The sequence below is a fragment of the Felis catus genome, chromosome D4 (genome assembly GCF_018350175.1).
Source record: "Felis catus isolate Fca126 chromosome D4, F.catus_Fca126_mat1.0, whole genome shotgun sequence".
NCBI classification, from domain to species: Eukaryota; Metazoa; Chordata; class Mammalia; order Carnivora; family Felidae; genus Felis; species Felis catus.
The window spans coordinates 47,341,435-47,367,179 of NC_058380.1; the positions used below are offsets into that span (position 1 = coordinate 47,341,435).

The following is a 25,745-nucleotide window of genomic DNA, read 5'->3' on the forward strand; positions in this document are numbered from 1 at the left end:
CGATGCTTTATGTTTTTATTACCATTTACTAAAATAGTCCTTAATTATCTTTGTAATTTTTTATTTGGTGAATGTATTATTTAGAAGTGTGTTTCTTATTCTAAATATTTGAGAACTGTGTCAATTATTTTGTTATTGATTTCTAATTTAATTTTTTGACAGAAAATATGCTCTAAAAGATTTCAATAATGTTAAATTTGTGAACACATTTTAATGGTTCAGCAAATAGTCTCTCTTGATAAATATCCGATGTACACTTCAAAAGAAAATGTCCTAAATTGTTGAATAGTGTGCTATAATTATCTATTGGGTCAAGTTGGCTGATAGCAGTGTTTAAATCTATATCTTCAGAGTTTCTAGTCTATTTGTCAAATCAGTTACTGAGAAAAGTGTTAAAATGTCCAACTCTGATACTGGATGTGTCTATTTTTGCTTTTAGTCCTATCACTTTTTGACTTACACGTTTTGAGGCTCTGTCACAGTTGCATTCACATTTAAGATTGTTTTGTCTTCTTGATGAATAATAATTCATTATTTATATCATTATGAAACAGTCCTTTTTATCTCTAGTAATACTCTTTTCCTTGAACTCTACTTTGTCTATCCTTGATGTAATTATTGCATCTTTATCATGATCAATGGTTTTTTTTCCTCTTTTAACCGTCTATGTCTTTATGTTTAAAATACAACTCATATGGGGTCCCTGGGTGGCTCAGTTGGTTAAGCGTCCTACTTTGGCTCAGGTCGTGATCTCACAGTTTGTGAGTTCAAGCCCTGCATGGGGTTCTGTGCTGACAGCTCAGAGCCTGGAGCCTGATTTGGATTCTGTGTCTCCTTCTCTCTCTGCCCCTCCCCCACTTGTGCTCAGTCTCTCTCTTTCAAAAATAATAATAAACATTAAAAAAATTAAAATGCATCTCATGTAACTTATTGGAATGGCTGAAGTAAAAAAACAGTGACAACACTAAATACTGACAAAGACTCAGTAAAACTGGATCACTCATATACTGCTAGCGGATTATAAAATGATAAAGCTACTCTGGAAAAGAGTTTCTTACAAAACTAAACATTGTGATTACCATAGAACTCAGCAGTTGTACTGTTGGGCATTTATCCCAGAGAAGTGAAAACTTATGTCCGTACAAAAAAACCTGTCCACATATGTACATAGATTTATTTGTAATAGCCAAAAAGTGGGGACAATCCAGAGGCCCTTCAATGGATGAGCAGTGAAACAATGGTACATCCACATCATAGACTATTACTCAGTAATAAAAGGAACAAATTATCAATACATGCAACAACTTGAATGTATCTCCAGGGAATTAAATCAAGTGCAAAAAGCAAATCCCCAAAGGTTGACTACTATGTAATTTAATTTATTATATTCTTGCGATGAAAAAATCATAGAAATAGAGAACAGATTAGTGGTTGCTAGGGGTTAGGGATCGGGGACTGGAAGGGAGGTGGGTGTGGCAAAAGAAAAAAAAAGAGCAACAGATCGGCTGATTTCAAGATCTGTGCTTATTTCTGGGTCTGTTGCTATTGACTCATTTTTCTCCTACTTAAGTGTCACATTTTCCTACTTCCTTGCATATCTTCTCATATATTATGTATACTCAATTATGGATTCTATGCTGTTATATAAGTCTGAATTTTAAGACTATTGTATTTTGTTATGGCGTTTAATTTATTGACAGATCAGCTTTATTCTATTAGGGTTTGGTTTTAAGCTTTTTTAATGATGAATCTAGAGTAGCCCTACTCTTCAGTTATAAATTTTGTGGGGTCTCAACTGAATGCCCAGGGTGTTTATGAGGTCCCTCCATGTTGGATGGTTGTAACTCCATCTTCCTGTACTATGCAACCTCCAAGATTCTGCTCAGTTGTTACCCAATAGCTATTTTCTGACTCATCTTACTGAATCTTGATCTATGCATACTCAGCTTTCTATTCACCCCAAAACTGAAGGAGACCCGGATGCAGATTTCTGAAGCCATCTTATGTATCTATCTACTCCTCAGTAACCTGATCTGTAACTTCCTGCTACATCAGCAGCCCCAAACTCTACTCTCTCCTGCCTCTAGTCAGTGATACCACTGCTCAAAAAGAAACAAACACACTTTTTAAAAAAATTGGGCTCAACTTGTTTTCATTTGGGCTTCACTTATTTGAGCTGAGGTTTGGATGGTGGCCCCAGGCAGAAAGCTGTAGTAAAATATGGTGTTTTCCCTATCTCAAGCATCGCAGTCCTGTGCTATCTGTTGTCCAACGTCTGAAAACAGTTTATTCATACGCTTTGCCCAGTTTTACAGTTCTTCAGAGAAGAAAGGCTAAGTCCCATAACCATTTCTCCACAATGGCTGCCACTGCATCTACACTTAAACATAATTCTTTGTCATGAAAGCTCCATGAAATAAATACTTTTAAATCACTTTCTGGCTAAGAAGAAAGACCAAACTTAGATAAGTTAAACATTTTCTGTTATTCCTTAAGCCCCTCACGGGTAAAAGCAAAATTTATTCATTCTGTTCTTCATTGTGCTTTATGCGGTCCTTGGTACACAACAGATGCTGAATAAATAAACTAACATTTTCAACATTACACATATGGAAAACCTAAATCTCCGAGAAGACAAGTGGGGAAAGAGGAAGAAACTAATATTGGTTAAGTGCTTGGATTTGCAAACTACAGATCACAGGCCCAGAGTGACCCACAGGTCTTTTTTAAATAAAGTTTTATTGGAACACAGCCACACTCATTCTTTTACATATTGTCTCTGGCTGCTTTCATGCTATGATGACTAACTTGAGTAGTTAGGCCTGCACAGCCTAAAATATTTACTATCTGGTCCTGGGCAGAAGTCTGCCAACCCCTGATTTAGTGTATGTTATATGCCAGGCAATCTGCTCAGCACTGTTACATACTTTTCACCTCATTAAATTTCCCAGCCATGTTGTGAAATAATAAATAACGCCATTATCCAGATGTGGACTCTGAGACCCAGAAAGGTAACTTGTCCCAGGTTTTATGGCTCGTGAGTGGCAGAGCACAAATTTGAATTCTGACTTGTCAGACTCTGACACCTATGCTTTTTTTACTTCTAACAGTCAGAGAACCTTGCAAAGATATGGAAAATGCTAAACGGGAGGGCCCTTTTTGTGATTTGCATATCATCACATATGGGCAAGTAGAACTCATGCTAAAGTAAGCTGAAGAGCTGGCTTTATATCCTATAATAAAAATAGTTAATACCATTACTAGAAGAAGTGTTTTATATGTCAACCCCTGTACTGATTAAAAACTATGTGCATGTGGGGTGTGTGATATATACACATCACATGCACATATATAGGTGCATGTATGTTTGTATATATATATCCATATATATATATATATATGGATATATATATATATATGGATATAAGTATATGTGTGTATATATACATATAATTTTATTTTATTTCTTCATATTCTGTGAGGCTATTTTAGGTACAGGAAGAAATGCCTAGAAAGTTTATATTACAAGACGGTAACTAGTAAATCAAGCGTTCAACCTGATTTTCCCAACTCACTAATGCTCTGTGTACACCGGCTTTCCATTCTTTCTCAACTCTTCCCTAGGTTTTCATGACTTCAAATGCCCATCCCAGGGCATGAGGGAGAATGTCGCACAGGTCCCCTCTGGTCACACAAAGTACCAAAGCCCCTCTTGCCAATGGCTCTTCTGGGCTTCCTTGGCAGTCTTCCAGCCCTCACTCGCAGCCCTGTCAAGATGTGATGCGTTTCTTTCCTCTCTCTTTTTAAGTGCTTGAAGCTCTGAGCCATCATCATTTAATTTTAAATTATCTTCTGATTTCCTACGTGGGCCGAGAATGAGAGTAGTCTGGGGAAAAACGGTAGTGACAATAAACGAGAAGGGAAGCATTTGTGAAAATCCTTTTCTTCTTTTCAAGAAGAGTTGTAATAGTGTTTTGTATCAACATGACTCCTGCCTTCAGCTGTAACAAAGTTAGAGAAAATGTTGGTGCTATAAATTGAGAGTTCAGGAGGTAACTCTATTGACCCAGTCTTTTCAATGGGATTGGTATTATAGGTTTCCCGCATAGAAACCAGTGTAGAAATATTTCTGAAGTAATTTCATCTTTGCCAGTAGCCCTTTCCTCCCTCCTTATGTCTCTTCTCTTTCCCAAGGTGTCCCTAAGTTCTTCGATCTCCTGGCGTCTCCTGTTCATGCTCTCCTTCCAAACCTCCATAACTTCCTGTGGTGCCTGAGATCAAATCACTCAGGGGGCAAAGATAGGGACATAAGTTACCATTTGCCAAATTGGGTTTTCTTATAACTGGTTCAAAAGAGAGTTCTCTCATAATAGACCAATAAATGTCATACAGACACAAAGAATGTTAAATCTACACGACAACTAAGGGTCTGATGAAATATGGATGCCATGTCTACAGACCATTTTTTGGGAGGATTTTTGTTCATGTAAAGATAAAGGGATGCAGGTCAGAGTTACCCTCATGGGTGCTCTGAGTAGGTTGTTTTATTTTTAGAGATGTTCCAAAGGTAAGAAATGGCAGTGGAGTAAGCATGTAAAACCTGAATGCAAATGTGACATCTTCTGTAGCCAGCCAGAAAATTCCAGGTGCTTTAAAACTGTGCAGTCATTCGTCCAGTAATAGACACCACACTACATTCTATCCCAAAGGGATCAGGATTGGGCTTGACAGCCTAGGGGAGACTGAGGAGTCAAAAAATCACAGCGAAGGAGAAGTGAACCACTAAGTGGGACAATAGTCCCACAGGAGCTAGGAAAACTGGCCACCATTTCAACTATACCCTCACCAAAAGTTTTTAATTGAGTCTATTGAGAATATTCCTTTTTCCTTGTGGGGATACATCCTTGATTTTATAATAACAGTTAACAAGAACAGTTGAGTTCATTTTAGAACCAACAGCTGGAACACACCAGTTCCATAAAGCAAAAGCTGTCTTTCCAATTTAAGTCATCATGTAGAAGCTTCTACCATGCCCTTTGGATTATGCCTATCCTCAATCAGCTCACTTCCTTCCAGCCTGCCCATTTCCATAAACGCCATCTTTCCTGCCATCCAAACCTTAACTTGGCTTCCCCTTTCTCCTTCATTTCCTGACATCTAACCCATTGGGGGATGGTGGCCTTACCGACAGCACCAGTAGCTGATCAGAGTTACCTTGAGAAGCAGCAACTGTCAAAGACGTTTCCAACATCATCAGTAAATAGTCACTTGACCTTCACCATTTCTCTGCTCTCTGCTTCAAGTGCCTGTGAAAGAGTTAGGGAAAAAAAAAAAAAGATTAAATGAGTGCACTGCAGGTTACCTGGCTTGGGTTGTTGGGTCTGAGTTGGACAAAGGGAAAGAAATGAGACTGGAACTTGAGACTTACCTGGGCTGGGCTTTGTCCTAACTAAAAAGGCCTAAAAAAGCAATGGAATCCTCATAAGATGTTAGTGGAGGACAAGAATGGAGTCAATTGGCAGAGCGTGTTTAAGTTGGTGACCGAAAAACAGTAAGGCCTTCCCAGCCTTGTACTCCACTGAATTCAGACTGATAAACAGATTACGCTGTTTTTGTAACTTAATTTGCATAGCCAAGACCCAAGCCCAGGCTAGTGAAGAAAACATAGTTTTTGGAATCACAGAAGCCCAGTTTCAAACCTCTGTCACTTAATACCTGGGTGAACTGGATTACACCACTCTCTTGAGTATGTTTTTGCATCTATAAAGTGAAAACAGCATCCACCTACAGCATCATGAGAATGACTAAGGATGATGTGTAGCATGTGACTACCACAATACTGGACATGATAAACATTCAACAAATCATTCTATTGTCATCATATTTGATTATCTATATAATGTCCATCTCTCTCATTTCCATCAATTCAAATGCTATGGCTCTTCTTCATGTTCCGCCTCTTTATGGATCCATCCCCAACTATATATGAGAGTTTCCTTCAAGTATTTGAAAGTGATTGTCAGAAAAAAAAAAAAAAAGTGGACATTCTGTACAGCTCCTACAGGGCAATTTTATATAGAAATAAATAAAAAGAAACCGATTCTAGTTCAGCATCTGAAATAGGTTTCCAACAATTTAAGCTAATCAATAACAGATTAGAAATAGTGAACTCATCTCCACAAACGGGGATGCTGCTGAATGCTGCCACATAACAGCATACGTAAGATTTAGTAGCTGATAGATGGAGGTTTAAATCCCGAGCCCACCACATCCTGGCAGCAGGACCCTGGCCAAGTTGTGTACTGTCTCTACATCTGTTCCTTTAGTGTGAAAACTGGTCTTAATAATACCTATGGTGCCAGGGTTGTTCCGAAGATTAAATGTCATAGGAACCTCCACCACCAAAACAAAACACAATCTCAGCCTCCTTGGGGACCACGGTAACAAAGATAAGGACAGAGACCTGCTGGACTCATAAAACCTTAGGAAGGTGGAGAGGCCTCACAGTACCTGCCAATGATCACAGAAGCTGGCAAGACAAGAGCCAAAGCCCAGACCAGAGAACGGTATCTTGACACAACCTTTTAAAGACAAAAACCTCTTCCTACACTTGCAAAGATTTCATGGTATCCTCAAACAGTAGCCCTCACTGTGATAATATCCCACATCCAATGATGGGAGAGCAGGGGCACTTTCCAGAGGGAATGCGCTGACATTATGCAAATGACACTTTGCTTCCTTTCCAGATGTTCCAAAAAGTTCCAGGTAGATTCAGGTGCTGTGTACCAATTATTTGGAACAATTGCACTCTCTACAATTTCTCTAATAAATACGTCAATTTTACCAACCCCCTACATATTTTCCCACCTTTACTGAGATACAATTGACATCTAACACTGTGTAAATTTAAGGTATATAATGTGTTGACTTGACACACTTGTATACACTGTAAAGTAATTACCACCATATTGTTGCTAACACCTGCCTCATGTCACCTATTCTTTTTTTGTGGTGAGAACATTTAAAATCTACTATTTTAGTAACTTTCAAGTAAATAACAGAGTATTATTGCCTATAAGCACTATCCTGTACATTAAACCCCAAAATGTATTCGTATTTTTTTAAGTTTATTTATTTATTTTTTTGAGAGGGGGAAAGAGAGGGAAAGGGAGAGGGAGAGAGAGAATCTCAAGCAGGTTCCATGCCCTAAGCGGGGCTCAGTCTCATGAACCGTGAGATCATGACCTGAACTGAAATCAAGAGTCACTGCTTAACCGACTGAGTCACCCAGGCACCCCAGAATTCATCCGTCTTATAACTGGAAGTTGGTACTGTTTGACCAACATCTCCACTTTTCCCTATACCACTCCCATCCCAGCCCCTGGTAACTACTATTCTAATCACTATTTCTATGAGTTCAGCTTTTTTTAGGTTCCACATACACAGTATTTGTCTTTACCTGATTGATATCATTTACCATAATGCCCTCAAGGTCCATCCACGTTGTCACAAATGGCAGAATGTACTTCCTTCTCACAGCTCAACAATATTCTATATACTATTAGGCTGTTTGCATATTTTTGCTATTGTGACTAATATGCTGCAGTGAACTTGGGGTGCAGATATCTCTTCTAAATCCTGCTTTCCTTCCGTTGGATCTATACCCACAAGTGGAATTTCCGGGTCAGATGGTAAGTTTATTTTTAATTTCCTGAGAAACACCTATACTGTTTTCCATAGCGGCTGCACCAATTTACATCCCCACCGACGGTGCACAGGGTTTTTTCCCCTCCACCTTCTCACCAATATTTGTTTTCTCTTCTCTTTTTGATGATAACCATTCTAACAGGTATGAGGTGCTTTCTTGTTTGTTATGGCCCGTGGTATTCTGTTATAGCTGCTCAGGCAGGGTAAGACTGTCCTCCCTAGGGCTCTTCAGTAAGATGACTTCAATTTCTGCTGTGGGCTCCCATGATGGTATGACAGTCCTCAGTGTAAAGGAGTCCCTTGCCTTGGTAGTGGCCCAGTCACTGACTGATGGAAAAACCAAGCTAAATTTTTCTCTCTATAGTTGTGCTTTTATGAATTATTTAACTGGGCTTTGTACCTCCCTTTATTTAATTGCACTCATAGAGAAGTACGGACTGTTGGCATTAAGAACCCTCTAGAAGACAAAGCAGTTGATTATTCTTACCGTCAAAGTAGGCTCTCACATTGGGTGCAGTAAGAAGCACTGCACAGAAATAGCTTGTTGGCAGAATTACACTCTCAAGGGTGAATATCTTCAAGCCATCCTTGACTCTCTAGAGCAGAAAGGCAACCCAGTACAATGCCGAGGAGTGGGGAAAATGTTGAACTGAAGGGAGAAGGATCTCATGTGAAACTGTGAGTGGCCTTCATTGATGCCTGTCAAAGTAAAATTCACAGGGATTCGCTTTCCTTTCCAATAATGGAACCACTATCCTCAGGAAAGCCCTGCTCTCTTCCTGGTTTGAGTATTAACTGATGGTTTGAATGAACACAATCTTTTCACCTACTTGCCTTTGCAAGTGCTGTTTCCCTCTGTCAGGATGGCCTCCTCCTCACATCCTACCACCCCCCCCCCCCCCCAGCCCAGTTCTTCTGGGGGAATTGCTCCGTGGCCTTCCAAACCTAAAGAATAATACTAGCACGCATTTATGTAGTGCTTACTATGTACCTGGGGATATAGAGGCTGGGAGTGGCGGGGGGGGGGGGGGGTGGGTAGTGGGAGGATCTGCTTCAGATGCAAGCAATAAGAGTTGAATCATCTACAGAGAATTTAAAAAACAGTAATACCACCCCCCAAACAAAAACAAGTCTGCTTTTTTGACTACCATGTGTTGACAATTCTAAACAATGTCAGTAAGAAAATGCTCCTATCCACTGAGGCAGACTTTTCCCAATGAGCCTCCCTTCATCCTTGGCACCTGCTGTTATGTGCCCAGAACCTTCCTAAGCACTTATGTGTATTAACTTCCAGAATTTGACCCCAATTTAAAGCTGAGAGGACTGAAGCACAGAGCGATTGTGTGACTAAGCTGAAGTTATGCAGCTTGGTCATAATGCCTAGCAGGTAAGTGATATGGCCAAAGCTTCAACCCAGGCAGTGTTACCCCAGTTTACCCACCTAACCACTGAACACTTGCCTCCCAGAATATCTAACACACATGAAATACACCTCTAGGACAACATCCCTGATCTACTTGGGCTCTAATAGCTCCCGACATGTGTTCCTTAGAAGCTGTTTATTTTTGTATTACAATGCTCACTGGGCTACAGGGAAGCAGACAAGAGACCCTGAGCCTAGCACAATGACTGGCCCACAATAGATGCTGAACGAATGAATGAATGAATGAATGCAGTCTTTGGTTCGAGAGCTAAAAGGATTTATGTATATTATGTGTATATTATGGGAGATTGGTGAAAGGCTCTGGATTTTGATTTGGAATTCAAGAATGGCCTTCAGTTCTAACCCTGTACTATCTCTGAGACCTAAAATCGGGCATTTACTAGATCTAAATGTTTGTTTCCTAGTCTGTAAAATAAAGAGTGGAATATTATATCTGTGATATTCAATAGATTTTCAGTTTGCTTTCTTCAAACTAAATTCAAATGGGTTTCTTTTTTTCTTCCCATTGATAACAAGCATATCTGTAGAAAAAAAACAAACCTTTTAAGTGTAACATACTACAGAGAGCATACAAACTCAAAGTATATAACCCGATGAATTATCACAAGGTAAATACCTAGTTTAGGTGAAACCAGCTAGATCAAATGAAACCACCTAGATGAAGAAATAGAACATTAGCAGACTTCTCATACTATCACTCCTAGTCAAATGTAAAGCTCTCCTGACTTCTAACATCACATATCAACTTCCTAATAAATGAAAAAAATATGTATTCTTTTGTGTAAGTCTTCTCTCACTCGACAGAATGTTTGTGAACTTCACCCATGCTGTTGTGTATAACTGTAGTTTATTCATTTTCCTAGCTGTATAGTATTCCACTGTGTATAGCATTTCCTAGCTGTATAGTATTCCACTGGCAAATGAACACTTGCCAACACTTTACTTATCCATTCTACTATTCATGAATATTCTGGACAAATACAAAGAAAGCCATACCTAGTGAGTCCTAATAAAACTGCTGAAAAGATCAAACATCACTATTAAAAATTACTCATTTATTTGTTTTTCCAAAGAATGCTAATTTTCTCCCCCCTTTCTGGGAACTATTCCTTATTCCTGTCTCCAGCTTATTAACATCCAGATGTAATTTTTTTTTAATATTCTTTTTTTTTTAAGAGAGAGAGTGGGGGAGGGACAGAGAGAGAGGGGAGCAGAGGATTCAAAGTGGGCTCTGTGCTGACAGCAGAGAGCCTGATGTGGGGCTTGAATTCACAAACTGTGGGATCATGACCTGAGCTGAAGTAGGATGCTTAACTGACTGAGCCACCCAGGGACCCCACATCCAGATGTAATTTTCTAAGGAATGTTGAAGGTGGTGAGTTTTGTCCATATACAAGAAGAAACAGTATCAGAATCTGGAAGAATATGTTATGAGTGGCCTGGCACTCTGGATGCCTGCCCACCATGTTCTTCAGGATGGTCCTTCCTTCTACTCTAGAGTCCTCTCCCTTGATTCTCTGTATCCCTGAGCCTTGGTCACAGAGAATTGCTAGTAAAAGATGTAAGCCTATATTCTGGCTTCAAGTACACGTGCCTGGTACTTAGAAGGAACTCAACAAATATTTATTTTGTGATTGCTACTCAAATTCAGCAACTCACTACTTAGCTGAAAGTTCTTTCCTCATTTGTGGGTGATTAGTTAACATCTACCAATAGCTACTCCAAAATCTCTTACTTCTTCTGAAATCCACATTCTTACTTGATAAATAACTCTGCATTCTATTTTTAAGGAGCAACTTTAGAGAGTCCCTTCTTTAACACTTTCATTTTAAAAAGATCTTTTTCAACCTTCATTTTTACCCTTCTTGTCCTTCTCTCCAGCTCAAAGGAATCTATGTTCTTTTTCTCTAAAGCTAGATCCCATCTGAGAGATACTGTTGCTATATTTATTCCCCCTCACTGGCATCTTCAAACTTTCCCTCTGCATAGTCCCAACCTGTGTGTTTCTCCTTCACCTTGAAAGAAAATTTCAGTATGATCTTGGTGTCTTCTCTAGCCACCACCTTTTATTACTCCTCCTTTACTGACACATTTCTTGAATAAGAAGCTCAAGGACATATTGATCACCTGTCTTGAGGCCTTGAAATGGCCTCCACCCACTTCCAAGGTAAGTCATTCTACCTCCTTGCTTGATCTGTCTCCACCCCCGGATTTTCTTCTCCTTGCTGTCCCCTAACTCTGAATTCTCAGCATTTCTGAAAATTCAGCCTCGGTGCTGAGCTCTTTCTTCTGCTGCAAATGTTCTGTCTGCTTCTTGGATCATGCCTGTATAAATGACACCCAAATTTATACCTTCCACCTTGTTCTCTCACTCGAGTTCCTGCTGTGTTGTCTTTGATTCCTGCTGAACATGCCTACTTGGCTGTTCCATTTTCTCCCCTCAAATGAACACTTGCCAAACTGATCTCGTCCTTTTCCTTCCATCCACACTGGGCTCAGCATGCTTAATTCCTTTCCTTCATCAATAACACCAACATTTCCCCACTTAGGCAGGCTTGAAAACTCCATCATCACTGACATTCCTATCTTTCATTACACATAGTAATCAGTCACTATGACTCATGAAGATTGTTCTTTGAAAGGAATCTAGCAACCATGCCTTTTTTATTCCTATTCCCACACCCATCCATGATTTATATTAGCTGAGGCCATTACAAAGCTTGTAGAAAAACGTGGCATCTTCCTTTTCTCATGAAAGGAGACCTTCATCTTTCTATGAAAGATATTTTTATCTCTAAGCCATTTTCAGAACCAATGTTACTGATCAACATGGATTCTAGGAATGGGTAAGTCTTCCATGGCTAATTCTCCCAGACCCGTTCATGCCCCTTAGGCTCTTAACAGCTTCTCACTTAGAGGATTCTCCTGAAGTTTTCTACTACTATCAAAGTTTTAAGAGTCATTACAAAAGACCTGGAACCATTTAACAACAGCCACCTTTCTCACCTAGAAAAGCAGAGATGGTTCCTACACCCTCTTATCTTGGTAGTCAGAAAAGCTAACTACTTATTTGCCCATAGTAGAAGGAGTTGCAGAAGCTGTGTGTACCATTCTGTAAATGCTGCAGTGTCCAGCTCCAAACAAACATGTTTCTCATGGTTCTGGGGACTGGTGAGGTCCTCTTGCAGATACTGCCTTCTTGTGTACTCACATGGCAAAATGGAAGTTCTGGCATCCTTCTCCTTCTAAGGGTATAATTCCATCATGAGGGCTGTCTACTCATGACCTCATCGAAACTTAATTACCTCCCCCAAAACCCCACCTCCCACCTTTAGGGCTTCACATATGAATTTTGGGGAAACACAAACACGTAGTTCACAGCAAGGATGAATGGAGGGATTGTAACAATGCTGGACACCAGCACATCATACAGGTGGCTCAGGGAAGAAGAAAAGAAAACAGAAGACAAAAATCTCTATTTCCATCAAAATTAAAAGTAAGCAATGAATTTAAATTACCGCAGAGACTAAATATCACCTGGAATTGTAACTCCTCTCTGACTCCTAAGACTAGAAGCCCCAAACTAGAATGCAAAATGAAATAATACACCAGATACAGTAAGATTAGGACCAAAACCTAGAATCATTCCCATTGGAAAATGTGGATTAGACAGAGGAAATTTTAACCCCTACACTAGATTTTGGAATCTACAAACCTTAGAGCACTATGTGAAGTAATTTGGACCAAATAAGGCTTGCTTTAACAACACTAAAATCCAATTGTAATCACCCCAACAGACAGGGAACTTACAATTCAATTCTCCAGCCGAGGCCAAATTATACACCTAGGCATTTTTCTAGGAACACAATCCCTGGAGACCTCCATCTCAGTGTGCACCCCGGCTTTACCACTCATTAGTTATAAGACCTTGGATAGGTCATTCCACCACCACAAGCCTCAATTTCCTCGTTTACAAAATGAGGTTAAGAATACCACTCACCTTGGGGCGCCTGGGCTGCTCTGTTCATGAAGTGTCGGACTCTTGATTTTGGCTCAGGTCATGATCTCATGGTTTGTGAGATGAAGCCCTGTGTCGGATTCTGTGCTGACAGTGCAGAGCCCGCCCAGGATTCTCTCTCTCCCTCTCTCTCTTCCCATCCCCCCCCCCCAAAATAAATAAACCTTAAAAAAAGAGTACTACCCACCTTATACAGTTGTTGCTAAAATTAAATGATGTTTTAACAGAAAGCACTTGAAATAGTGCCTAACACATAGTAAATGTTCTATTTATTAGTGTTAGCTACCTTTTGTACTCAACCATTATCTAAGCACAGGTATATGACCAATGTCCTCAGGGAGGCAAGACTCCAGCGAAACTGAGATCTAATGTGAAATCTTCCCAAACTGCCCAGGCAAGAGCCTCATGAGTCCTTTGGTATGCACTCAAGGACACCTTATGTGGCGGTAAGATCAGAGACATCAGTCCCTAGGAAAGTCAGAGGACATGGATGGAATGCTCTCATACACTCTGAACACAACATGCCCAAAGCTCATTTCATTATGTCCTCAGCGCTCTCCCACCCTGTTTCCATGCCCCAGTCTTCTCCTCCTGCTCCTCCTATGTCCTGTATCTCAGGAACAGTGTGACCAGGGCCCAAGCCACACACGCACAAGTCAACTTGTGTGTCACCCTCTTGACTGAGCCCACACATCACTAGGACCTTTAAAACATAAACATAACATTTGCATCCACTCCTCTCCAAGCACACTGCTACCGCCCTGGGTTCAGCTGACGTTGTTACTGCTCAGCTGGACCACTGCAGTAGCCTCCTTCCACATCCCTCTGCGTCCACCCTTGCTCCAGGCCAGTCACGCTCCAAAAAACCTTCAGAGGAAGCTTCCAAACTGGCAAAACCAGTCATGACACTTCCCCAGTAAAATCTACCTTTCTTTCAAGACATTTCTTTCTCCTTCCTCCGTTCTCAATTCCTTCCACCCCCACGTCCCAGTTTATGTTCTCACCGCACAGAATCACCGTGAGTCACTGAGTGTCCCCTATCCCCTCCCACCTCTGTGGCTTAGGCCCATGCTCTTTCTTCTGCTCTATCTTCCTCCCTAGGTTTGTCTATCCAGAAATCTCTAACTGACCCTAGAAAACCCAGTTCAAGTGCTGCTGCCTCTTGGGCACCTTCCCTTACCTCTGCAGGCCGACCTAGACGCTCTATCTTCCACACATTTATGGCATCACACACAGCACCAGGAATCAGAATGGTTTGTTTGCAGGAATATCCTCCAGCACCTACACTGAATATTGCACACCATGGCAATAACAATGATGCCAATAATAATATGATTATTATATTACGCTATATATACTAGACTAACATCATATATATTAATACATTATTAAAGTTTTGTGTTTCTAAAAATTGTTATTAATGTCAAATCTTTGATAAAATTCAGGTACCTTGCTAAGCCACTTATTAGTGTGAACCACTTGAGATTGCTATTTTTGTGGTCAAAATGGGCACATATTAATGATCTCATGTAGCCCAAGCTAAAACATGCATTTTCTAATCTCATTTTCACAATAACCCTAGGAGGTAGACATGTTGTGTTTATTACCCTAGTTGTATGGGTAAGAAAATTGAGGCTTGGAGGTTTTATGTAACTTTTCCCAAGGTCACAGGTACGAGAAAGTGACGGAACCAATACTCTAATCTGGAACTGCCTGACCCTTGATGCTCTTACCCATGACTATATCCTGATTCCTAGAGAATTGTTTAATTGTGTAATCGACTGATGAGATGGTGACATGGCAGCCCCTGAGAGATGACGATGCTTGGTTACATAAAGATGTAAGTTTGTGTTCAGCAAGTCCAGAGAGGACAAATCCTGATGTTCCTGTGGCAGCTGAAACAGGTTTCTCTGCAGCAAGCAAAGGATGGTAAATACTGAAATGAGTTAATAAGGAAGGTTATAAAATCTCCTTCAAGGGAAGGATTTCTTCCCCCAATGGAGGATAGATTCTCATCTGTCAGAGATGGTTTAAATATAATCCTTTGTGAAGGTCAATAAATTGGGCTCACAAAGTCCTTTTCAGGCTCCTTATGATACTCAGACACACTGGCTTAATGTGGCTCAGCACGCAGCCTGAAAATGGGAGGGTGCTGGTTCCCCAGCCAGAAACAATCTCCCTGCCTTTGTCTCCCTCAGCATCGCCCCTGCCCCCTGACTCGGCCTTCTTTGGAACGTATGTCGTGACTTTTGCATGTCGTTCTGCTTTCTTCAACAGAAAAATGCATTGAAAGCATGAAATGTGAGTGGTTCATTTTGGTATCTTCAAACACAGTGTTTAACACTACATTTAAAATTTTTGATTACGTGTAACTTCTTTCCTCTTCTGAAAGAATCTTGTAGTATCCAATGCAAAGAAGTCCCTGATTTTTTTTCTAAAATCTATTATCAAAACTCAGCCACTCACACCATGAGAACAAAGCTTTCTCTAAGCGCATTTTTGGTCCAATCATTATCAGATATAGCATAATTATTTCTCTCTCCCTCAGCATCATTTGAAAATATGGTCATTCAGATGTCAATTCCCTCCAGGTAAAAAGTTCGGAAGATGAGCCAGCATTTCAGCCAATAAGCAAGAGATCTAACTAGGTTACTAATAGAAAATAACATGTCACATATGTAAGCGTTTAGCAATTCCCAGTTAGAGTCAATACCACCTCAAAACAATTCTAATGAAAAAATTTTTTCAATAATTGTTACTCCATAGATGCATGACTTTCCACAATGATAATGAATCAGTGGAATAAAAAATTGTGCTAGCCCCTTATTCTCAATAAAAATGACAATAATATTATAGAACATTAAACTCAAATAAACTTACCAAATGATCTAGCTCATTTGATCCATATAACAATCCTTACCATTTATGTCACCACTTTAGAAGATATTTACAGGAAACTTGGATCAGAGAGAGAAGAAAATTGCTGTGAGTCACAAAGCCAGGAATAGCAGAGTCTAGACTAGAACCCAGGCGTTTTCCTGATTCCAAATCTCATGATCTCTCTACTGCATCTTTCTGTCCACATGGCTAATCTTTTTTTTTTTTTAAATAGCATTTCTAACTCAGCAATATAGAAAATCAAGATCCAAAGAAGAGTGACCAATTTGTGAAAGGAGGCACATTTTCTTAATTTTGGTAATTAAACTTGAACATTAATTCCTTATATCTTGTAAAATATACCAATACTAACAGTTATTGAGCATTGACATCTTGCCACAGTACTAAGTGCTTTATGGGGATTATCTCATCTAATCCTTACAAGGAGTCTAAAAGGTTGGCCCTCTTCCGATTTTACTAATGCAGAAACTGAAGTTTTGTAAGACCTTAGCTTTCCCAAGATTGGGAGCTGTTGTCTGAACCCATATTAGCTGAACCCAGAACTTAGGCCCTTAACCACTATTCTAACCTGCTATGCTAGTCGTTCTCCACTCTTGGTCCTAGACAGGCAGCATGGGCACCCCTGGGAATTTGCTAGAAATACAAATTCTCTGGCCATACCCAGACGTACTCTGGGAGTGGGACCCAGCAATCTATGTTTTAACAAGCCCTCCAAGTGCTTCTAAGGCACACTAAAATCTGAGAATCACTGCGCTCGACTGAAACACGAGTAAATGGTAACCATTTGCAAGGAGTCAGTATATGCTCTGTGCTATCAGGGAATGCAAAAAAGTAAGTGACAGAAGTTGAAGACAACTAATACATTTGTTGAAAATGAAAATCTTCAGGGGATGGTAAAACCAAAAAGGGAAAAAATAACCTTAACTAGTTCATGCAGAAGCTGAAAACAGCAATGATGAGCAATTAATCAGGCGATATGTTACACTGTAATCAAGGATCAGGAAATTCCAGAAGGACTAAATGATACAGAGTTTATTACTGCACAGCAAATGATCATTAATAAAACGTGGCTGTTAAAAGAACTAAAGAGATGAATAATCACATAAGGAAATGTCAGCTGTAGAAGGAATAACTCGTGGTCTTAATCACTTGGAAAAATTACAGGTATAGACACAGAATCAAAATACAAGAATAGAGGATAGCAGTGCTATTAGAACCTAGCACAAACATGATAGATCTTTTTATACAAAATCAAGATAGTTACAAAGACACCATGCACTTTGACCTGGCTGACATTTCAACTGCTAGAAATAATGAACTTAAGAATTTTAGCAGCACTCTGCATCACTCCCTGTCTATAGTAACAAGAAATTACTTTCCTGGAATTACTAAAACGTAGAGATTACGTGACTTGGAAGTTACCTGGTTATTCCTTGGATTTTATCTGGCTGATGACCTCTGCTGATACGTAACTTTCCTAAAGGAATAACTCTGTACATGAGTGCTTCCGAAGACCGGGCCAAGAGCAGCTTCCCAGGGCATGCCATTCCAATATCCTTCATTATATCTCTTGAGAGAACTGCTTTTTCAAAGTGCAATGTGGAGGGACTGAAAAGTGATATCAAGAACAACAATACCCGCAAGTGAGTGTGAAAAGAAAAAGAATTCTAACAAAGACACCAAAAGTTATTAGACAACAAAATTGTGGGTTATTCCTTCCAATTGATGGCTACTAATTTGAGGTCTCTCTTTTTTTTTTTTTTAACCTCTATTGGTTTTTTAAGAAATAGAAGCAAATCAAAGAAAATGCATTAATTGAAGCGATCAAAGGAAATATTAAACTTGTCTAACTGGACTTCATGAGAAGATATCACAAATTCCATGGAGGAAAAGGTATGTTCTTCTCTAACTTAGCATTTTGTTGCAATTCTCCATTCTCATACCAAGAAAAATTAGCCTTAGTAGCTAAAATGTACTGACCACTTACCACGTGCCAAGAATCATTCTAAACTTGATACATACATTTTCTCCTAGAACATTCATAGTTAGTCTATGATCTATGCATTATTGGTGCCCATTTGACACTCTACAGATAAAGAAACTGAAGGGAGTTAGTCTCCAAAGATGGCCCCAAATAATTCAGCTTCTCCCTCTACATACAAACTGCAACTCCCATAAAGAGATGGAGCTTACATTCCCTCCTTACATTGACTTTATGCTAGATCTAAGAATGATTTGTGCAATATTGTGCAAAGAAAGAAATATTACAAGTCTTCTAAGCCATGGATTAATAAGGCAGCTTCTACCTCTTGAAATCCAGCCACCATGCTGTGAGGAAGCCCAAGCAACCATGTGTAGAGGCTCATGTGGAGAATAATCAAGACCCCTGGCTGACAGGTTCAGTTGAGTTCCCAGCAAACAGTCAGCACCGACTTGTTATGTGAGTGAGCCATCTTGGAAGTATATCCTCTAGAGCAAGTCACAACACTCCAGCTGATGGTAAATGGAACAGAGATAAGGTGTTTCCATCAAGCTCTACTCAAATTGCAAGATCATTATTGTTTTAAACTACTAAGTTTTGGGGCACCTGGCTGGCTCAATTAGTTAAGCATCCAACTCTTGACTTCAGCTCAGGTCATAATCTCAGGGTCATGACCCTGTGGGATTGAACTGTGCATTGGGCTCCACACTAAGCATAGAGCCTGCTTAGGATTCTCTATCTTCCTTTGCCCCTTTCCCTTCCTCACGCATTTTCTCTCTCCCTTAAAAACAAAACAAAACAAAACACAACAGCTATTAGGTATTTAAAATTTTTTTTTAATGTTTATTTCTTTTTAAGAGATGGAGCAAGACAGAGTGCCCATCAGGGAGGGGCAGAGAGAGAGAGAGAGAGAGAGAGAGAGAGAGAGAGAGAGAGAGAGAAAGAGAGAGAGAGAGAGAGGGAGAAAGAGAGAGAGAGAGGGAGAAAGAGAGAGAGAGAGGGAGAAAGAGAGAGAGAGAGGGAGAGAGAGAGAGAGAGAGAGGGAGAGAGAGAGAGAGAGGGAGAGAGAGAGAGAGAGAGAGAGAGAGAGAGAGAGAGAATCCAAAGCAGGCTCCAGGCTCTGTGCAGGGCTCGAACCCACAGACCACAAGATCATGACCCGAGCCAAAGTTGGGCACTTAACTGACTGAGCCACTCAGGCGCACCAAAAGCTATTAAGTTTTTGATAAGGTATCTTATTACACAACAATAGATAACTGAAATACTGAACTACCCAAGGTTACACAGTGAGATGGCTCAATATCAGGAAGGCCATACCTTTCACTCTCAAATAAATTAAGAAGCTGCAAATAAGGCTATGCAAAGAAGGGTTTCCATAGAGATACAAGTGTGAATAGATGATGTGCTTATATGGGTACTTTATTCAACAAATAGTCACTGAGAATCTGTGAGGTCTCAGGTACTGAGCCCAGATGCTACAGATACAAAGGTGAATAGTCAGAGTTCTGAGCTTAAGCTCCATGCATGGCCACTAAGACAAATTATAATACCCACACATGAGCAAACAGATGCAAAATAATAGGTAGATACTTGGGATTACTCTTGACTTTTTACATCAAACCGAAGGCAAGGAATCACAGGGAAAGATATGGAAAGAGCTTGGAGTTGGGGTAAAAGAAAAGTGCAAGTAAACTTTCAAGACAGATCAACAAGAACACCACAAAATGTGTGTGTGTGTGTGTGTGTGTGTGTGTGTGTGTGTGTGTGAAAGGAAGGCAAAATATAATGGGTATTAGAAGAAGGACAATTTTAGTCATTCAAATATGTCTTTGTGAGCATACATACACACACACGACTCCTTTGACAAGGTCATGCAGATATTCTGACCAAACTGAATGCCAGAGAGTTCTTTAAAAACGGTTACAGGACCTCTAGTTCTAAGATGGAGTAGTCCCATTTCTCCCTTTTACAAAGGCAAAGGTCCGCTCTCTCACAGGTAAGAATTCGTGAATGTAAGAGCACAGACAAGCTGAAAAACTCCAAAAGGTGGGAAGAAGAAGACAGACTTCCTAGGAATCTCCAGACTTGAAGAACCACATGGCACCCCCGCTCCCCCATACACACCAGATATGGCGCTGCAGAAGCCTCTAACTAGAAACCACCAACATGCACAGACCGGGGGGTGGGTGGGGGGAAGCACTCTAAGAAAAGCCTATTCTTCCAGCCAAACTAGGAAAAGGGTAGCCTATCAGCAGAAAACCTTTTTGGCAATACTGCCGTACTCTAGGAAATTGGAAAAGAAAAACTGCATTCCTCCCACCCCCATGGTTTCAGGGGGCTGAGTAGGGAGCAGATGTTCTGCCGCACCCCACTCTCCTCCCCACATCAGTAATCGGTGCCACACGGATTCCCCTGCCAGGATAGTCTGTGAGGTCCAGTGGCCTGCAAAGCCTCCCATCCCTACTGGGTAGTGAATCCAGCACCCTCCGCCCCCATGTCAGTGGAACCCAGAGGGCAGCTGAACCTCTATGCCCACCCAGCATCAGTGAGGTGGTAGCAGGAAGTATGAGGGAGATGCGGGTGGTTAGTTAGCACTCAGCACTCTGCCCTGCTTCCTGTCTCTGGGTGCCAGCAGGGAGTTTCTGCCCTGCCCTGCAGAACAAAGTAGGCAAGTCAGGCCTCTGCTTTCCCCCTCCGTGGTGTCAGCAGGGTTCAATCTTACCACACCACATGGAGACAACGCAGGCAGTACAAGCTGATGTCCCACCTTCTTCAGGAAGCGGTCAGTAGGACTAAATGGGGAGCTGAATTTCCACCCCACGCTCTTGCAAGAGAGGTATTGGCAGAGCATCAGGAAGCCAGACATAGATACCAATCCAGCCCTCAAGCTACATCTCAACAGGGAGACTCCCTACTGAAAAAAAAAAAAAAAAAAAAAGATTAAATAGGATCCAAAGTATCATAAAATATAACCAAAATGTCCCAGATACAATTAAAAAAAAATTCGTCATACTGAGAACCAGGTATATTACAACTTAAATAAGTTGTAAGTTGCCTTGTATCTGTGGAAGGCAATCACCTACCAACACTAAGATTAATCAGATATTAGAATTATCTTATAATTTTAAAGCAACCATCATAAAAATGCACCTACAAACAATTCCAAATTCTCAATTCAAATGAAAAAAATAACAATTAACAACAACGTTATCTCTTCTGTTAATAGCTTTATATAACTGGTAACTATGGCTATGCCACCTTTTCTTCCTCAGGGTATACAAGTTGTATACCTCAGGGTATACAAGCAAACAGCTCCAAAATAATACAGCTATCACCTCAAAGTATTTATAGTGCTTGCCCTCATTTTCTAAAGAACCTAAGAAATTATGATGCCACTGAATCTTGTGAGGGATCCACAGCCAACATGATGCTGGTGAAGAGGTCACTGAGAGCACATGACTGCCAGTTGACCTGACTGCTGGATCCAGGCAGGTGGGGGCTCCTCACCCCCTCCCCTATCCTTGGAATGTATGTTCCACTCACCATTCCCCCACTAGGAGCTGTTTCAAGGACATAATCTTTGACAGTAAGGTACTGTTGAAACCATAAGGACTGGCCACAGTTAAGGCTTCTATATAGACTTTTAAGATTGAGGCGGGCCAGCTATAGAGATCTACTCATCTTGTGGTTGCTGAAGACAAAACTTTTGTGGCTGCTGAAGGGAAGACAAGTTCCCTTGCTTATTAAAACTGCCACCTACCAATCTGGACTCACCTGCCTCTTTCTTTAGAGTCTCTCCATGCCCTCGTGTACCAGGGCGAGTACAGATTTCACCCAGGAAATTCCCAATAGATACACAACATATGGCCAGTAGTTAATTTCACCATTTCATGTTAGTTGCATCTGAATTTCCCATAAATTTCATTGTTCCTATTCATTTAGTTAACATCTATTTCAGAACTTAAAAACCTCTAATGAAGATGTTCTAGAACATAACTGGAAGAAATACTGAGTATTTTTGACTTGATACTGACTTCTGTTTAACCTTGACACTGATAAAAATGTACTTCCTTTTCTCTGAACAAAAAATTTATCAGTTATTTACTGCAGGATAAGATCTTAGAGAAATGCTTCCTATGACCTTCCTTCATTAAGGTGTCCCTTGTATGAATCAAGAGGTGACAACCGCCAAAGTATCTTTGCCCAATTTCTGCCATAAAGCCTGAAATTACATGGCCACAGTCTTTACATTAAGAACTTTTCAATCTTCTCAGGCATTTTTTCTAGAAGTGAAAATACTCTTATGCATCTCAGTGATGAATGTCCTGTTAGGTCTCAGAAGACAGGAGTGTGATCAACTCCACTGTTGACTACCCAGTATGACTTTGGGTAAGTCTTAAAAAGCTTCTCCAACCCTGTTTCACTGGTAGTAAAATGTGGATAACCCATGTTATCTGGTCCACTTGGCAGAGTTAACAAGACAAATAAAATAATGCATATGTGGATACTTTATACAGTGTAACGAGCTATACAAATACAAGTGATTACTATTAGCAGATAAGTTTTTGTAGAATTTCATTAAAAATAGTTCTCATGTCAGAACAAACTGTTCAGTAACAAAACATACAAAATAGGAATTCAGAGGCTGCCGGGGCAGGGGAGGGGGGGTGGCTAGTAGACATATCAAAAGGAGTTAGAAGACCATGAGAGAAAAAGAGAGAGGCCACCAGGGACAGTATGCTACATCTGACACCTGCAGAGATGTTTAGTTGGAATGAATGGTCCTTGCAACATGCCCAGTGTAGTGGTGGCCTGGAGGTAAACATGCTGTTTATGCACATGATACACATATCCAAAGATGTGGGCAACCTCCAAAAGTGCTCAAAAATTAGACACTCTCTTTAGTTAACACATTCCTGTAGTGTGTTAAACACTTTCCCCGCACAATCCGCTTTTGTTAAAAAGTTGTTCTCTGTTCTAGAACTCCAATACGTGAACAGCTGCAGAGGTGTCATGAAAGAGTGCTGGAAAGAATACCCCAAGGGTGGATTCTAATTTGATTCCATTACTAACTTACTGTGGGACCAACCTTGAGCAACCTCTTTAGAACACTGAACTAATATTATATGTATTTACTATCTGGGGCTGGGATACTTTGTTCAGATTCACTCTTCGTTGGCATCTGCTTTTATACAAAATAGTAAAAAATAGAAATACTGGTCTTAGGAACTGTTTCCTGATAGTTTCATTTTCTTGCAGCCAAACTACATGTAACACCACTCAGAGTAGTGACTCACACTATAGTTTCACAAGTGTGTATATGTGTGGATTCTGATAATTTTGTACTCTGTAGGGGAGGAAGAGAAACACAACTCAAGTTGAGAAAAAAAAAATTATCCTCAAAAATGTTTCTTTATAACTGTTTTTAGAGACCTTTGTTAAGGGTAACGTTTGCGATGGTGCTAAAGTGGTAACATGTGCCAGAAAACAATGGTAAAATCTCAGGGTCAGCAGTCAGCAAGACCCCAGCTAAATCCTTGGTTCTGCCACCCCACTGGCTAAGTGACTTTTTTACAATTGTAAATTGGGATAACATCTAACTTGCAGATAGGATTTTCTACGGCGATTAAAAATAATGCAAATAGGGGCACCTGGGTGGCTCAGTCGGTTGGGCATCTGACTTCGGCTCAGGTCATGGTCTCAGTTTGAGAGTTCGAGCCCTGCATGGGGCTCTGTGCTGACAGCTCAGAGCCTGGAGCCTGCTTCGGATTCTGTGTCTCATTCTCTCTCTTCCTCCTCCTCCCCCACGTGTGCTCTGTCTCTGTCTCTCAAAAATAAATAAAAATGTAAAAAAAAAAAAATTAAAAAAAATGATGCAAATAAAGTCCTTGCACCTATAAGGAAGTCAATAAATGGTGCCTTTATTCTGATGGTAGTTGGGATTACTGAGGGCAGGGAGAAGGGGTAGAAGGAGATCATCCTTTGCTACTATAGCAGCAAAGCCATCCTCAGCTCTGTCGAACCTTCCAAGAGGGACTGGGAGCCTGGCATTCATTTTGAGAATTCCAATCCATGTCCTCTGGCTTCTTTGCAATAAACCATAACATGCTTTCTAAGATGCCAAATTGCCCCCCTTAAGCTTCTCTTGACTGTTTCTTCGTGAGGAGTAAAAAAAAAAAACAAAAAAACCCACGTTTCAATTTCTGTGACCTACGATGATGATCACCACCACCATCATCTTCTTCAACATCACCATCTTCTTCATCACTACCACCAGCAGCATTATCACTTATTCATTTATTGGGTCCTTTCTATATAAGCCAAACACTGTGCTAAGTCCTTTACATATATTATTTAATCTTTTCGTCGATTTTGTGAGGTAGATATGATTATTCCATTAAAAGATAAGAATCTCAAGGCACAAAGAGGTTAATAACTGAAAGAGCCAAGATTCAAACCCACTTGCTTATTCACTACTCTATTCTGCCTTACGTGATGCACTAAAATACTTAGCCTTGTTAATACTTAACCCAGACTCCCCAGCTGCTAGGAATTTATGATAATTGTATAATTAGAATTTCAAATTTAGGGCAGTGACTGAGAATTATTATACTTCATTATGTGACCTTACAAAAGTATTTACTATAATAAATGTGTCTGCACCATCTTTTGGAGAAGGCTGTAGTCTTCTTAAGCAGAGTCACACGTACTTCAAGAGAAAAAAATATGAACGAGGCTATATCCTCGACAAACAAGAAGGTGCTCAAATTACATCATAGTTGCAAATACTATCACCACAAATATATGTAAAAATTACATGATAGACACAATTATAAACATTTTCGATATATTATTAAATTTATTACTCTTCACAACAATTCTACACAGTAGGTACTATTAAAATCCCCAATTCCAGATGAGGAAACAAAAAGAGAAGCAGTATCAGTAACTAATTTTGAAAGAGTTGATTAAATATCCAGGACAGGAAAAAGGCTTTAAAGAGTGAAGAGCCCAGAGCAAATGCAAATCCAAGAATCTTTCTTAATGTTTAATTCAAAACAGTGACAACAATGAGAATATAAGAGTTGTGCCTTGATTAAGGAGTGTTCATAACCAATTTAGAAATAAATTAAGTTTGTATATGCCACATATGTTGAACTCCACATCACTGAGCCAAAGTCCACGACCGCTCTTATTTTGCTCATACCCAGTCCGCAGAGGCCTATTTTGCTACTGCCTGGCCTGCAAGGTAACAAAGACATTGCGGCCACATGCATATATCAACATTTGGCCTTAGACCTGGCCCACACATTTCTGTATTTCTGGAATTATTTTATAAGACCCATCACCTAGGTTTCATAATAAATGTGATCTGTCCCTGGTTCTTATTTTTTCTCATAAGACTCAATAAATGGGTTGTGATACATTCATGTATGGACTGGGCACATTCCTCTGAGGGATAAGTGATACACATTAAGTTATCTGACTATTCCATAGTTAACTTTCTTCTTCTCTTTAAATAAATCGGTACCTGCTTATGCAGCTGTTAATGAGGTTAAATGAGTAGAAGCCTGGCCTTCCTTTATAATAGGGAGTCAGTAGTTTCAGATATCCCAAAAGTGTTCTTGAATCTGTGAGATCCATTGTCTGCCTTTTATCATTCTTAACTGGAACACTTCATTCCAATAAAGCAGGAC

General features: G+C 40.1%; 1 long non-coding RNA gene across 3 annotated transcripts; it reads right to left on the reverse strand.

Annotated features, from left to right (window-relative positions):
- Positions 1–1,156: 1,156 nt before the first annotated feature.
- Positions 1,157–23,759, reverse strand: LOC101089970. Of its 3 annotated transcripts, none has more exons than XR_006588720.1 (6): positions 23,700–23,759; positions 20,816–20,962; positions 18,374–18,560; positions 17,490–17,675; positions 5,215–5,306; positions 1,157–3,886 (listed from the first exon to the last, which is right to left on the reverse strand). It is a non-coding gene; the product is annotated as an uncharacterized LOC101089970 (long non-coding RNA). The 3 variants fall into 3 exon arrangements; XR_002737539.2 differs by having other exon boundaries at positions 1,157–4,001; XR_006588719.1 differs by having other exon boundaries at positions 1,157–4,001; positions 20,771–20,962.
- Positions 23,760–25,745: the final 1,986 nt, after the last annotated feature.